Here is a 6,000-nt window from a genome sequence, read left to right as displayed (position 1 = left end):
CCAGTGTCTTTCCTGCTGAAGGAGACAGAAACCACACATCCAGAGGAAGAACCAAAAAGCCGGGGGGGGGGGGGAAAGAGACGGAGAAGAGGCTTTCTGCTTGCAAATCGTGTGAATCCTGCCTACTAACTGAAAGTCCGCAACACAATGATTTAACTTGCCAAACTGGTCTTAGGTCAAGCCAGCCCTCTGGGGGTGGACCCACCAGAAGCAGTCCCCCAACTGAGATAGAAAAAAGAAACTCTAAACAGCACACAACAGTCTCCCCCTACAGATAAAGGAAGCAACATTCCTAGACTGTTCCACAGCCTAAGAACAGAGTACAAGACGTGCTGTTAACTAGACTAAAGCTGTGAGAAAAGATCTAACGATAGAGCCAGATGGGAAGGGCTCAGCGGAAAAATATGGGGAGCACAAAAAACCAAACGGAAACCTCGCCCCCAAAGAGAAATACCAACTCTCCTCCAATTGGCACAAGCCAGTTTCAGAATACCAACATGTTACCAGAAGAATTTCAGTCTTGGGTTATAAATAAGCTGAATGATATACAAGAAAAAATTGATATCCACCGCAAAGAAACCGCAAAAAAATTCCAGGATTTGGAAGAAAAATTCACTAAAGAAATAGACGTATTGAAAAAAAACCAAACTGAACTCCTAGAAATGAGGGATTTATTCAGGGAGCTACAAAACACAGTGGAAAGTCTCAAGAACAGGGTAGATCAAATAGAAGACAGAATCTCAGAAATCGAAGATAACTCTTTCCAATTAAATAAGACAGTCACAGAGATAGAGCAAAGAAATAAGAAAAAAGACCAGAGTCTTCAAGAAATGTGGGATTATGTGAAGAAACCTAACGTGAGAGTTATAGGCATCCCTGAAGGTGAAGAAGATAATAAGCAAGGGCTGGATAAACTATTTGAAGACATAATAGAAGAAAATTTCCCAGGCCTTGCTAAAACTTTAGATATACAGGTTCAAGAAGCTCAAAGAACCCCTGGTAGATTCATAGCAAATAGGAAAACACCACGCCACGTAGTCGTCAGACTGACCAAAATATCCACTAAAGAGACCCTTCTTCGAGCTGTAAGGAGAAAGAAACAAGTAACATACAAAGGGAGGCCCATTAGAATTACGCCAGATTTCTCAACTGAAACTTTACAAGCAAGAAGAAGTTGGGGCCCCATTCTCACTCTTCTGAAACAGAATAATGCCCAGCCTAGAATCTTGTACCCAGCTAAGCTAAGCTTTCTATATGAAGGAGAAATTAAGACATTCTCGGATAAACAAGGACTGAGGGAATTCACCAAGACAAGGCCACCCCTCCAAGAAGTACTCAAAAGAGAGTTACACATGGATCATCACAACAAAGACCCACGAATGTAAAACCACCCAAGAGCTAAAGATCAAATTCTAGCCACCACAATGGCTCAAGAGAGAAAACATAGCAATGAAGTTCTACCCAATAAGATAAACAGAAATCTATCCCAATTATCAGTTCTCTCACTAAATGTCAATGGCCTGAATTCCCCACTCAAGAGACATAGACTGGGCCAATGGATAAAAAAACACAAACCAAGTGTCTGCTGCCTTCAGGAAACTCACTTAACCGGCAAAGATGCATTTAGACTGAAAATAAAAGGATGGAACCTGATATTTCAAGCAAATGGTAGCCAAAAGAAAGCTGGTGTGGCAGTTTTAATTTCCAATAACTTAGTCTTCAAACCAACAAAAGTAATAAAAGACAAAGACGGTTACTACATACTGGTGAAAGGCACAATTCAACAAGAAGACATAACCATACTTAATATATATGCACCCAATCTAGGTGCACCCAGATTCATAAAGCAAATCCTACTCGATCTAAACCAAATCATAGGCAACAACACTTTAATAGTTGGAGATTTTAATACCCCACTGACAGCACAGGACAGATCCTCCAAGCAGAAAATAAGCAAAGACATAGTAGACTTAAACAGAATGCTAGAACAAATGGGCCTGACTGACATCTACAGGACATTCTACCCGAAAACCACTGAATATACATTCTTCTCATCAGCTCACGGGACATTCTCTAAGATTGACCATATCCTAGGTCATAAAGCAAGTCTTAAAAAAATTAAAAAAATAGAAATCATACCCTGCATCTTCTCAGATCACAATGGAATAAAAATAATAATGAACCTTAACAGGAACTCTCATTCCTACTCAAAGTCATGGAAGCTAAACAACCTTCGCCTGAATAACAATTTTGTAAAGGAAGAAATTAAGTCAGAAATCAAAACATTCTTTGAATTAAATGACAAAGGTGACACAACTTATCAAAATCTATGGGATGCAGCTAAAGCAGTCCTGAGAGGAAAATTCATTTCCATAAATGCCTATTTCAAAAAGACAGACAATTTACAACTAGACAACTTAATGAATAGACTCAAAGAGCTGGAGAAAGAAGAACAGACTGACCCCAAACCCAGCAGAAGGCGAGAAATTATTAAGATCAAATCAGAATTAAATGAAAAAGACAACAAAAATACTATAAGGGAAATTAATAAAACAAAAAGTTGGTTCTTTGAAAAGATAAATAAAATAGACACACCACTGGCTAGACTAACCAAGAGCAGAAAAGAAAAATCTTTAATAACTTCCATCAGGAACATGAAAGGAGAAATCACAACCGAAGCCACAGAGATACGTGACATTATCTATGAATATTACAAAAATCTTTATGCACACAAATTGGAGAATGAGGAGGAAATGGACAAATTTTTAGAATCACACAGCCTTCCCAAGCTCAATCAGGAAGAAATAGAATTCCTGAATAGACCAATATCAACAACTGAAATTGAAACAGCAATAAAAAACCTTCCCAAAAAGAAAAGCCCTGGTCCAGATGGGTTCACACCTGAATTTTACCATACATACAAAGATGAACTGGTGCCCATCCTACATAAACTATTCTTCAATATTGAGAAGGATGGAATTCTCCCCAACACATTCTACCAAGCCAATATAACATTAATACCAAAACCAGGAAAGGATGCAACAAAAAAAGAAAACTACAGACCAATTTCTCTCATGAACGTAGACGCAAAAATTCTCAATAAAATCCTAGCAAATCATATCCAAGTGCTGATTAAAAAAATAATTCATCATGACCAAGTAGGCTTCATCCCAGAGATGCAGGGGTGGTTTAACATACGAAAATCTATAAATGTAATTAACCACATAAATAGAAGCAAAAATAAAGACCATATGATCCTCTCAATAGATGCAGAAAAAGCATTTGACAAAATTCAACACCCTTTTATGATAAAAACACTTAACAACATAGGCATAAATGGGACCTACCTAAAAATAATACAAGCCATATATGACAAACCCACAGCCAACATCATACTGAATGGGGAAAAACTGAAAGCATTTCCACTCAGAACTGGAACCAGACAAGGCTGCCCACTGTCCCCATTACTTTTCAACATAGTATTGGAAGTCCTTGCGAGAGCTATCAGACAAGAGAGCAGAATCAAAGGTGTCCAAATAGGGACAGAAGAGATCAAACTCTCACTCTTTGCTGATGACATGATGTTGTATCTGGAAAACCCCAAGGACTCAACCAAGAGACTCCTGGAATTAATTAACGAATTCAGTAATGTCTCAGGTTACAAAGTCAATACACACAAATCAGAGGCATTCATATATGCCAATACCATTCAATCAGAGAACCAAATTAAGGACTCAATACCTTTCAAAATAGCAACAAAGAAAATAAAATATCTAGGAATATATTTAACTAAAGAGGTAAAGGACCTCTATAAAGAGAACTATGAAACGCTAAGGAAGGAAATTGCAGAACACGTAAATAAGTGGAAATCCATACCATGCTCATGGATTGGAAGAATTAACATCGTTAAAATGTCTATACTACCCAAAGTAATCTATAGATTCAATGCAATTCCTATTAAAATACCAACATCATTTTTCACAGATTTAGAAAAAATAATTATACACTTTGTATGGAATCAGAGAAGACCCCGTATAGCAAAAGCAATCTTAAGCAATAAAAACAAAATGGGAGGTATTGATTTGCCAGACTTCAAACTATACTACAAAGCTGTGGTTCTTAAAACTGCTTGGTATTGGCACAAGGGCAGGGACACAGACCAGTGGAACAGAACAGAAAACCCAAATATAAAATCATCCTCATATAACTATCTAATCTTTGACAAAATAGACAAAAACATACTCTGGGGACAAGAGTCCCTATTCAATAAATGGTGCTGGGAAAACTGGATAGCCACATGTAGAAGACTGAAACAGGACCCACAGATTTCACCTCTCACAAAAATCAAATCACGGTGGATAACAGATTTAAACCTTAAATGGGAAACAATTAGAATTCTAGAAGAAAATGTAGGAAAGACTCTTACAGACATTGGTCTAGGCAAAGAATTTATGAAGAAAACCCCTAAGGCAATCGCAGCAACAACAAAAATAAACGACTGGGACCTGATTAAATTAAAAAGCTTCTGCACAGCCAAAGAAATAGTCATGAAAATAAACAGACAGCCTACAGAATGGGAAAAAATTTTCGCATACTACACATCAGATAAAAGACTGATAACAAGAATCTATTTAGAACTCAGGAAAATCAGCAGGAAAAAATCAAACAATCCTATCAAAAAATGGGCAAAGGACATGAATAGAAATTTTTCAAAAGAAGACATAAGAATGGCCAAAAAACATATCAAAAAATGCTCAACATCCCTAATCATCAGGGAAATGCAAATCAAAACCACAATGAGATACCACTTAACCCCGGTGAGAATGGCCTTTATCAAAAAATCCCAAAACAACACATGTTGGCGTGGATGCGGAGAGACAGGAACACTCATACACTGCTGGTGGGAATGCAAACTAGTGCAACCCCTATGGAAAGCAATATGGAGATACCTTCAACAGATTCAAGTAGACCTACCATTTGATCCAGCAATCCCATTATTGGGCATATACCCAGAAGAACAAAAGTCATTCTTTAACAAAGACACCTGTACCCGAATGTTTATAGCAGCACAATTTACAATCGCAAGGATGTGGAAACAACCCAAGTGCCCATCAATCCACGAATGGATTAGTAAACTGTGGTATATGTATACCATGGAGTACTACTCAGCTATAAGAAATAACAATGATACGACATCTCTTTGGTTCTCCTGGAGAGAGCTGGAACCCATTATACTAAGTGAAGTATCCAAAGAATGGAAAAACAAGCATCACATGTACTCACCAGAAAACTGGTTTCCCTGATCATCACCTAAATGTACATCAGGGAAGGATACCAATTGGATATCAGACTGGGATGGGGGGTGGGGGGAGGGGATGGGTGTATGCCTACATGATGAGTGCGTTGCACACCCTCTGGGGAATGGTCATGCTTGAAGGTGCAGACCCGGGGAGGTGGGGGGGGGAGGGGATGGAGGTACGACTACATGATGAGTGCCAGGTGCACTGTCTGGAGAATGAGAACGGACGCGCTTGGGACTCTGACTCGGGGGGATGGGTGGGACATGGAAAATGTATATAACCTAAACTTATGTACCCCCATGATGAGCTGAAATAAAAAAAAAATATTAAAAAAAAAAAAAAATGTACTGGGATTTTAAAAAATATTAATCATTAATTTGGGTGTGAGATTCCTAATAGCCAAAACAAAGTAAAAAATACTATCATTTTTAATTCATTAACTTTATAAGAAGATTAAATATAAAATTGGCCAGGAAAAGCACGGTTGACACCTGCATGAAAGTGCTGCCTCTTTAAAGGCCGTGTACTTATTTAAACCATGTTGCCAATTGGTTAAACATTTTTATTATTCTATCTACTAGGAAGGATTGCTTCCCAGAACATAAAATAAAATTCTTTAGGATCTCATTACTTTGGAATCACATCTTAGTTTTAAAATAAAATCATATTCAAGGATTACCCATGATATACACCAGACTTG

This window comes from Lemur catta, chromosome 1 (assembly GCF_020740605.2).
Source record: "Lemur catta isolate mLemCat1 chromosome 1, mLemCat1.pri, whole genome shotgun sequence".
Classification (NCBI taxonomy): domain Eukaryota; kingdom Metazoa; phylum Chordata; class Mammalia; order Primates; family Lemuridae; genus Lemur; species Lemur catta.
The sequence above is the reverse complement of the archived record's forward strand: the minus strand, read 5'-3'. Positions refer to the sequence as shown.